Source organism: Anastrepha obliqua, chromosome 2 (assembly GCF_027943255.1).
Source record: "Anastrepha obliqua isolate idAnaObli1 chromosome 2, idAnaObli1_1.0, whole genome shotgun sequence".
NCBI classification, from domain to species: Eukaryota; Metazoa; Arthropoda; class Insecta; order Diptera; family Tephritidae; genus Anastrepha; species Anastrepha obliqua.
The window spans coordinates 105180711-105190100 of record NC_072893.1 but is presented as its reverse complement, the minus strand read 5'-3'; the positions used below and the strand labels follow the sequence as shown (position 1 = coordinate 105190100).

The 9390-nt window shown below is 37.7% G+C and overlaps 1 long non-coding RNA gene across 1 annotated transcript; it reads right to left on the bottom strand.

Moving 5' to 3' along the window:
• Nucleotides 1-8259: 8259 nt before the first annotated feature.
• LOC129238884 (uncharacterized) lies at nt 8260-8775 on the bottom strand. The gene is made up of 2 exons (XR_008581812.1): nt 8549-8775; nt 8260-8469 (listed from the first exon to the last, which is right to left on the bottom strand). It is a non-coding gene; the product is annotated as an uncharacterized LOC129238884 (long non-coding RNA).
• Between the last annotated feature and the right edge of the window lie 615 nt (nt 8776-9390).

Here is a 9390-nt window from a genome sequence, read left to right as displayed (position 1 = left end):
ATTTCATTCATATGGCTTTATCTGCTGGTTTTGTGGTAGCGCCGTAGCCGAATGGGTTGATGTGTGATTACCATTCGGAACTCACAGAGAGATCGTTGGTTCGAATCTCGGTGAAAGCAAAATTAATAAAAACATTTTTCTAATAGCGGTCGCCCCTCGGCAGGCAATGGCAAGCCTCCGAGTGTATTTCTGCCATGAAAAAGCTCCTCATAAAAATATCTGCCGTTCGGAGGCGGCTTGAAACTGTAAGTCCCTCCATGTGTGGAACAACATCAACACGCACACCACAAATACGAGGAGGAGCTCGGCCAAGCACCTAACAGAAGTGTATGCGCCAATTGTTATTATTATTTTTTTTTTTTGTGGCAGCGCATCCTGCCACTCCCGTTTTTCAAAGATCTTGGTGACTTTTCCGACTCCAACGCTCGAATGACTTGCTAGATATTCGCTTTATCCTTCGCTCGATCCTACACAACGCTCCACAAAAAAAGGAATAGCGGCATCATATCGCAGCTCCGAGTTGACCAATTCACATTGCCGAGATGGCTGATAACACAATTACCGAACTTGGCGCGCAAAAATCGATTGTGGCATGAGTTGTGTTGTATGGCGTGCCATCCAAAGATTGTTGAACTCATTGTCTTTAATTTCTGGCTACAAAACTCGTTTATCATACCTCTGTACCATTCACTGTTGACCGAAATGGTGTTGCCAGCAGCATTTTCATATTCACTGTCTTCCCAGTTTTTAGGGTTTCGATCAACTTTTCCGATCCCAGATACCTCGAGATGAAAAAGCTTCACGTTCGACAAGATGATTTTCGTTCCCGTGACAGTCGGTTCCACGTTACCCGAACGCCCCGGATTTATAACAGGCCAAGGTCTGTCACTCCAGCAGTAATCCCCGTACATGTGTGGCGAATGTCTATGCTGCTACAACAACATCAACACCAACTAGATGGTTTTCACTTCTTTTCAGTAAATGCACTGTTTGTGCGACACAACATTGACTTTGGAGATAAGTTTGCAATATTTCCCAACGTAGTTCAAACGTAAAGTAATTCACTTCGTTTCGCGGAGATATGATAGTGAATTTCTGTGAAGATTACCAGCGCGAAAATACTTTCACATAAGATTTAAACGAACCACTGTAGGGACCACCCTGTATACAGTTGAAAGCGGTTGACCTTTGGTTGAATTTGCGCATGCTTGCCGAGGCAGTGCACCTTGCACGCCCGTAAGGTTGCTGACTATATATAAAAATTTGTATAGTAATGCATAAATGGATATAAAAAAATATATGTATGCATAGGTGTACTTATTTACGGTGAAAATTATTATTATTGTCGTTGCTTTTGTTTATTGTTTAAATTGATGTCACTGCCTTTATGATGAGCTTAAGTAGATTACTAACTAGACATATACAGTCCTTGGCCGCTGAATTATGAACAACGGTTGTTTCTACTACTGTTAGTTTAAGCATGCAGATTTTTACCTAAATACACTTTTAAAATCCTAAAAAACTAACCTTTCATTTTAATTGATTGTACTCGCAAAGTAAGTAAAGTATACAGGCTCTGATGGGTCATCCTGTAGACACCGCGCATAGGTTGCGAAGTCCAAGATTTTCGCAGTTGGCAGACCAAGTATTGGTCGAGCTCAAAAGTAAATCAACGACATCTCGTTTGATCAAAAAGTTCCCGAAATAAAAAAAAAAAATAATAATTGGCGCGTACACTTCTGTTAGGTGCTTGGCCGAGCTCCTCCTTCTATTTGTGGTGTGCGTCTTGATGTTGTTCCACAAATGGAGGGACCTACAGTTTCAAGCCGACTCCGAACGGCAAATATTTTTATGAGGAGCTTTTTCATGGCAGAAATACACTCGGAGGTGTGCCATTGCCTACCGAGGGGCGAGCGCTATTAGAAAAAAGTTTTTATTAAAGTTCCCGAAATACATTCAGAAAATTCAAAAAAAAAGTTTATTTCTTACTGACTTCAAAGTACTTCCTACATCAACTGCGACGAACTTATGCCAGCGTGTGATCAAGCTCTCGAAACATTTCTGCAACTCTTTTTTCGGTTTCCTGAGGCCGCGATATTGGTAATTTTGAAAAAAAAGCTTCAATCAGGCACAAGATTATCTTCTATATATATAAAAATGAAATGATGTTCGTTTGTCCGCATTTTTTTGGGCCGATACGAGGCCAATTTTATTCGTTCTTTTTTCATATTATAGGGATCCACTAGGGGAAGGTTTTTAGCAAAAAAAAAATTTCTTTTAAATATTTTCTTCATATAAAAAAAAGAAAAAATCAAAATATTGTCCAAAACAAAACTTGCTCGATTGTTAGATTAAAGTAAGTTTCGAATCGACATTCATTTTATGTGTAATTTTATGTGTACAACTTTTTTTGAATTTTTTGTATTTGTATTGTGATACAGAATGTATTGTATACAGAAATTTCAAATGATTCGAATGAAATTTTTTTTTTTTTTTTTTTTATTTCTTCCATAAAATATTACACCTGTCGTTAGACAATAAGTAATTTGATTTACAAAAAGATGGAATGAGAGTGATATTGAAGGGCCAATGCTCCCAAGCTCATTTAGAAGAAATATATACATATTATTTAAAAACAAGTGGTTAACAAACAATGATATATACGATTAGTTGACAATTGATTACAAGGATTTTGCAAGATCTGTTGGTGTTTGACGGTTAAGCCGACTTTGGGTAGATTTTTCTTTATTTGGTAGTCTTCTCATCATAGGATTTGTATGCGTTAATAGTCTATTTATGTGTCTTCTGCTAGCGCTTTGTATTGTTTCATCAATAGTATCGATGTCAAGGTCGCGATGAATATCTGCGTTAGGTATGTACCAAGGTGCATTAGTTAAGGTCCTAAGTATTTATGAAAATAATGTTTCAATTCAATTGAGCAATGCTTTCCTTGACCAATTCTATATGGAAATGAATGCGTTTGCAAATGATGTTTTCGGCTATGAACAAATGTTGGAATCGAATGAAAAAGGAAAGAAACCCGAAATGATAAAAAAAATTCTTGGAAATTTAAAAAGAATGGTGCTTCATTGGAAAAATTCAAAGGTAATAAGAACATACACACGATAAAGTTAGAATTCGAATTTTTAGATTTATTTTGTTTATTTCTCATTTTTTCAGAAGTACACCACACAACAACTCATTCCAACTCTGATTTTGAAATCCTGTTGGAATTGGTGATCGATAATTTTGTCACTATAATGGTCAATGGAAATTTGCGTGTATCAGACCCTGCATATTATTTACCATATCAACTTTTTATGGAACATATGGACCAAATGAACACAAAAAAATAATTTAGTTTTGTTTTGATTTTTTGCAACATTTTGGTTTTCAGTTAATACAATAAAAACAATACTGTTTTTTCGTGAACACAAAATTCTAAATTTATTACGTTGTTTGTTTAGAATTTTTTTAGAAAAAAAATAAATTTTTTGGTTTTGAGGAAATGTGTTTATTGTTGCTATTTGTGAAAGCGTAGATATTTGTAAGTATTTGACTATAATCCTAAAAGTTAATGGAATACCACTATGACACACAGAAAACATTTTTTCAAAGGGGTGTTTTTCGAAAATTATAAAACAAATTGTTTTCAAAAATTTTGAAGAAATAAAGTAAAATAAAAAAATTTCGAAAGCATGAAGTTTTTTCAAAACCAAATTTTCCTCAAAAAGATAAAAGAAATTTCTTCGAAGAGGTGTTTTTCTAAAATTACAAAAAAAAAAAAATTCAAAAATTTTAAACAAATAAAATAAAATAAAACTTTTTCAAGGGTATGGCATTTTTTCAAAACAAAATTTTCTCAAAAACGTTAAATTAAAAAAAAAATAGTTTTTTCAAAATATTTAGTTTTCAGCAATTAACTGAGAAGAAATTTGTTAGAGCGAAGTGTTTTTCAAAACTTCAAAAAACACTTTTTAACCAAAAAAATAAACCTTTTTTCAAAAACAACAGGAATGATAACATTGCCTAACAATTTCTGCACGTTTGCACAGTTTAAAGAGGCATTGATACAGAGTGTATTTCCAAACATAGTTCAACATTACAAAAACCATGATTGACTCAGCGAAAGAGCAATTTTAGCTGGGAAAAATTAGGACGTCAATGATATAAATTCAGCTATTTTAGATCAAATACCTGGTGACATAGTTGCGTATAAGTCAATGGACACTATTACTGATCAAGATGAGGTCGTAAATTATCCAACTGAATTCTTAAACTCACTCGATTTGCCAGGCTTACCACCTCATAATTTACGATTAAAAATTGGAGCACCGATTATTATGCTGCGCAATAGTAATGTGCCCCGACTTTGCAACGGTACCAGACTCGCTGTGAAGAAGCTAATGGGTAACGTTATCGAAGCAACAATTTTGAAAGGAAAGTAGAAAAAAGAAGACGTTTTGATACCCTGAATTCCACTGATTCCGACGGATTTACCATTCGATTTCAAACGTTTGCAGTTCCCTATTCGCCTTGCCTTCGCTATGAGAATTAATAAGGCGCAAGGACAGTCTCTACAAATGTGCGGTATTAATTTAGAATACCCAATTTTTTCTCATGGACAATTGTATGTAGCTTGCTCACGAGTTGGCAAACCATCGTAATTATTCACGCGAAAGATGAAAAAACCAAAAACGTTGTCTATCAAAAAGTGTTACAATAAAGTTCGAATGAAATTGTATCAAAGAATTTGCTTTGTTTCGCATTAATTTTATTCTCTTTCAGCAAATCATTGAATTTATCGTCTAGCGAAGCGGGCGAGGGTACGCTAGTCTTTTAATAAAACGAATTTCTCATGTCCGATTGATTTTAGATGCATCTCCAAGCACTTGTGGTGATTACTACAAGTGTCTTTTGGAGAAACGTGCTCCATATAGGTTAGGTTAGGCTTGGCAGCCGCATCGTACATAGAGACAACGATGCCACTTAGACCACGAAATGGGTCCGTTGTGAACCGCGGGGGCTGAGCATGTAGCTTCCCTCTCCATATTAATCCATCCTGAGCTTTTGACAAAGCATAAAAGGTTGTTGATACCTAAAATGTATAGATTATCTATATTCGTTAAGAAGTAGGATTTTAAAAATCGGTTCCTGCTTCTGGCTAGAGCTGGGCATGTGCAAAACAGGTGTTGAATTCTTTCCAACTCCTCCTCATTCCTGCAGCTACGACAGAAATCATGCGTGTAAACGCCGAATCTCTTTGCATGATTTCCTATGAGACAATGTCCTGTGAGGGCCCCTACTAAAGTCCTGATTTGAAGTCTATTCAGTTTTATAATACTCTTGGACAGACGTAAATTTAGTCTTGGCCATGTTTACCTAGCAATTTCGCAGGTGTTAGCGCTAATCCATCTTTGATTTGCAGAATTGATTAGTGCGTCCTTAATGAGAAGCTTACAAGTTGCGAGAGGTATCTCCATAAAATTACTTATGTCTGGCATACAGGTACCTTCTCTTGCAAGTTGGTCTGCCCTACAGTTCCTTGGTATAACTCTGTGGCCTGGGACCCAGCATAAGATTATACGATATTGTTTGGCCATCTCATTTAGAGATTGGCGACAACGTACGACACTCCTTGATGTTGTTTGGAATGCCTCCAGGGCTCGATGGGCAGTTTGGCTGTCTGGTAGAATGCAGATATCCGTTGATGATATTCTGTTTATCTTTAGCCATTTCAGGGCTTCATGAATAGCGTTTATTTCCGCTTGAAAAACACTACAGTTATCCGATAGTTTAAAGGATTCACTAATAGAAAGCTCTTCGCAAAATAACCCTGATCCTACACCGGTGTCCATTTTAGACCCGTTCGTGTAGATCTTAACGGGTGTGTTGGGTGTTGGATCTTCTTCAAACCATTCCAGTCTAGAAGGGATTTTCATTAGGAAATTCCTTTCGAAGCAGAAAATGGGAGGGTGATAATCACAGTCACTGGGTATATGCGTGTATTAGTCTAAGATGGTTGAATGTCCATGTGTGACAGTCTTCCATTGTGAGCTCGCTTTGAGCCTTAAAGCGGAGCAGGCCGCTGAAGAGATCTAGGAGAGGCCGCAGAAGAGATCTAGGGGTGACAGATGTAGTATGATATCCAAAGCCATGGACGGCGTGGTTTTCATGACGCCACATATTGCTAATTCCGCTGATCTCTGCACCTTATTCAATAAATTAGAATAGGTTTTTTTCTGCATAGCACACCACCAGACAACATTTCCATATGGAAGAATGGGTCTGACGACAGCAGTGTAAAGCCAATGAGCAACCTTAGGTTTAATTCCCCAGGTCTTACCTAAAGCTCTCTTACAGGCATAAAAAGCTAGGTTCGCTTTCCTAACTTTTTCTAAGATGTTTGACTTCCAAGTCAGTTTCCTATCTATGGTTAGTCCCAAGTACTTGGTTTCTTCCGAAATCACAAGAGCTTCCCCCTTGAGCATAATTGGACTTAGTTGAGGGATTTTGTGTTTCCTAGTGAACAATATGAGTTGTGTTTTGTCTGGGTTAACTCCTAGACCACACTTTTCTGCCCACCTAGAAAGTATGTTTAGAGCATTTTGTTAGGTTGTATTAGGTCTCTTAATGTAGATACAAATTCACCAGAGACAGCAATGACAACATCATCGGCGTAAGCTATCACCTTACAGCCCACCGATTCCAGTATTAACAGAAGTTTATTTACAACTGCGTTCTATAGAAACAGTGAGAGGACTCCACCTTGCAGTGTACCTCTACCTACCAACCTCCTGAGCACCGATTCTCCTAGTTCCGCCTTAATGATTCTGCTGTTTAGCATTTTGCCAATGAAGTCTACCACCAAGCCCGTTTCTAACCCAAGATCAGTGAGTGCTGCAGTAATTGAAAATCATTATTTTTTCGGGCCTCTGACTACCCTTAACCCCTTGAGTGTGATCATAATTCTTGATGCAATATTCGGAACTTAGTTGCTGTTCTCTGTGGATCGCAGCTTATTTTCAACCATATTTTCTGATTTTTGGTCGGCTGAAAACACATTTCGCAAATGAGTCCGTGCTCTGGCAAACTTTTTTCATGGGAAGTGCCTAACGTCACGGTAACGCTTGCAGCGCAGGTGTCATTATCTTCTAGGTTGAAACGTTATACTATAGGTAAGACTCAAAGCAAACGTGACCAGTAAGCAACTGAGTTATATGGAAATTTATCTCTCCATGAGAACAACGGCCTTTTCATGTTTCAAGAATTCAGAGTAGCCTTGCAACTTTCTTTTTCATTGCTGGTGGCAGTTGACCTGGAGATCTCACCATCATGTTTTTTTTTTCTTTTTATCCGAAGGGGGAATCTTACATAGATACCGTCAATACAGACGGCATGCACGATTAATACTGATCGCTAAGGGTGCACCTCATTCGGGACCACACATAGTCAGTATTACTACTAAACTGGACTTGCGAAACAGTACACCTACGTACTAAACCCTAACTCCGACCTCTGTAGCTTTAGTTTGCTCTGCGGTACCGCCGCTTAAGCATTGCATCGCAGCGCCAAGCTAGCCGTTATGGCTCTTCATTTATTATATATTTCTCTCTCCGTCTACCCTTCATTACTTCTTTGTCTTCTTTGTCTTCTTTCCTTACTGCGTTCCCATTCCTTTTGCCGCAGTTTCTTTAACGCATTTGCGCACCATTCTTTCATCTTGATCAACATCAACTTCGACTGCAGCATGTGATCGACATTATTGCCCGGGGTTATTTTTTCTTTTATGATTTCTTCAATGCACATTCTTTCAGATGCGTATCTCGGGCAGGAGAAGAAGACATGTTCCACGTTCTCACTACCGTTGCCGCAGAACGAGCAGTCAGCTGCGTCCTCGTGGCCGAGTCTTTGGAGATACTCTCTATAGCATCCATGCCCCGTCAGGAACTGTGTGACGTAGTAATCTGTGTCACCATGTCCTCTCTCAACCCATGCCTGTACGCTTCTGATAAGTTTATGCATCCATCTCCCTTTTGGCGCTAGGTCCCAGCGATTTTGCCACTCAATTATGCTCCCCCGTCTTTCTTCTTCTCACAATCATGTGACTTCTTTGATCTGTTATCGGAAAATATTTTTTTTTTGTTTTTTGCAAAACAGATTTTAGCTGCTTCTAAATAAGTTTCCTATCTACAATTGCCACTCTCTTCACAAATAAATCCAAGCGACTCTTGGTTGCCATTGAAAAAATTATAATAATTTCTCCATAGTTGTGCACTTTGCGTTTGATTGCTCAGTACACATTTATTTAGCATTTACAGGTAATTATTATCAATTCGTGGTTAAGTATCGGCCAGTTTTAGATTTACTTGCCACCACCGCCACCGCCGCCTCCACCTCCACCACCACCTCCGCCGCCGCCACCGCCACCTGGATATGGCTCAGGCTTAGGTAAAGGATTGGGATTGGCTAAAGGAGAAGAAGAAGAAAGAGTAAGTTTAAAAGATAATTTAAATCTAATAAAAATTTTCGATCAAATAAACTTTACCAAAAGCCACAGCGAGTAACGCCAGCACAAAGCCGATGAGTAGTTGGAACCTCATATTGCAAACGTTTTGAATACAATGATTGACCAATCGTTTAGGAGCTCTTTTTATACTCTTAACATGATTGGCAAACTATAGCAGTTCTTACAATAAAACGCATTTAAAACAAGTAATGGAAATAACCAAAGGTTCTTCCCTCTTCTATAAATGAATTACTTGCACATACATCTGTACATACGAGTATTTACAGACTTGACACTGCTACAAGATTCATTTGAATATCACCTAGTAGGTGCATAATGTGTACTATGCAGTTGAGAAATAAAATTTATTTAACTCTAAACTTGATTTATTTCCATTAGAAAAACTTGCATTGGCATTTCGAATTGAACGAAGTGTACAGTGTTTAATTTTGCAAGCTCTCATAGAAAACAGAAATTGCGTAATTAGGCGGATAGTTGAATCGGCAGTGGATTTCATAGAAGAGAAGAATTTTGTTATAGTTGCACAGGAAATAAAATAAATTAGAAGCTACCTGGAAAGTTGCCGAGGGTCTCTGGCACATAGTACGAGTATCTTCTGTGGGAAACGATTTCCAACACATATAGAAGTTACATAAATTGTTCGACTACTCTTTTTTATATCTGATTAAAAAAATATAATTTTATTTAAAACGCTTAGAATGCAATTTTATTTTGTAAAGGGTGATCAGATTGGAAGTACTTTTTCCAATAGGTTTTTTTTTACAGATCACGCGCGACTACTGTTGAACTAAATGCATAATTCTGTACAGTATTCATTGATACTTCATCCTGGTAAAACTTACAATACAGGGTTGCCCATA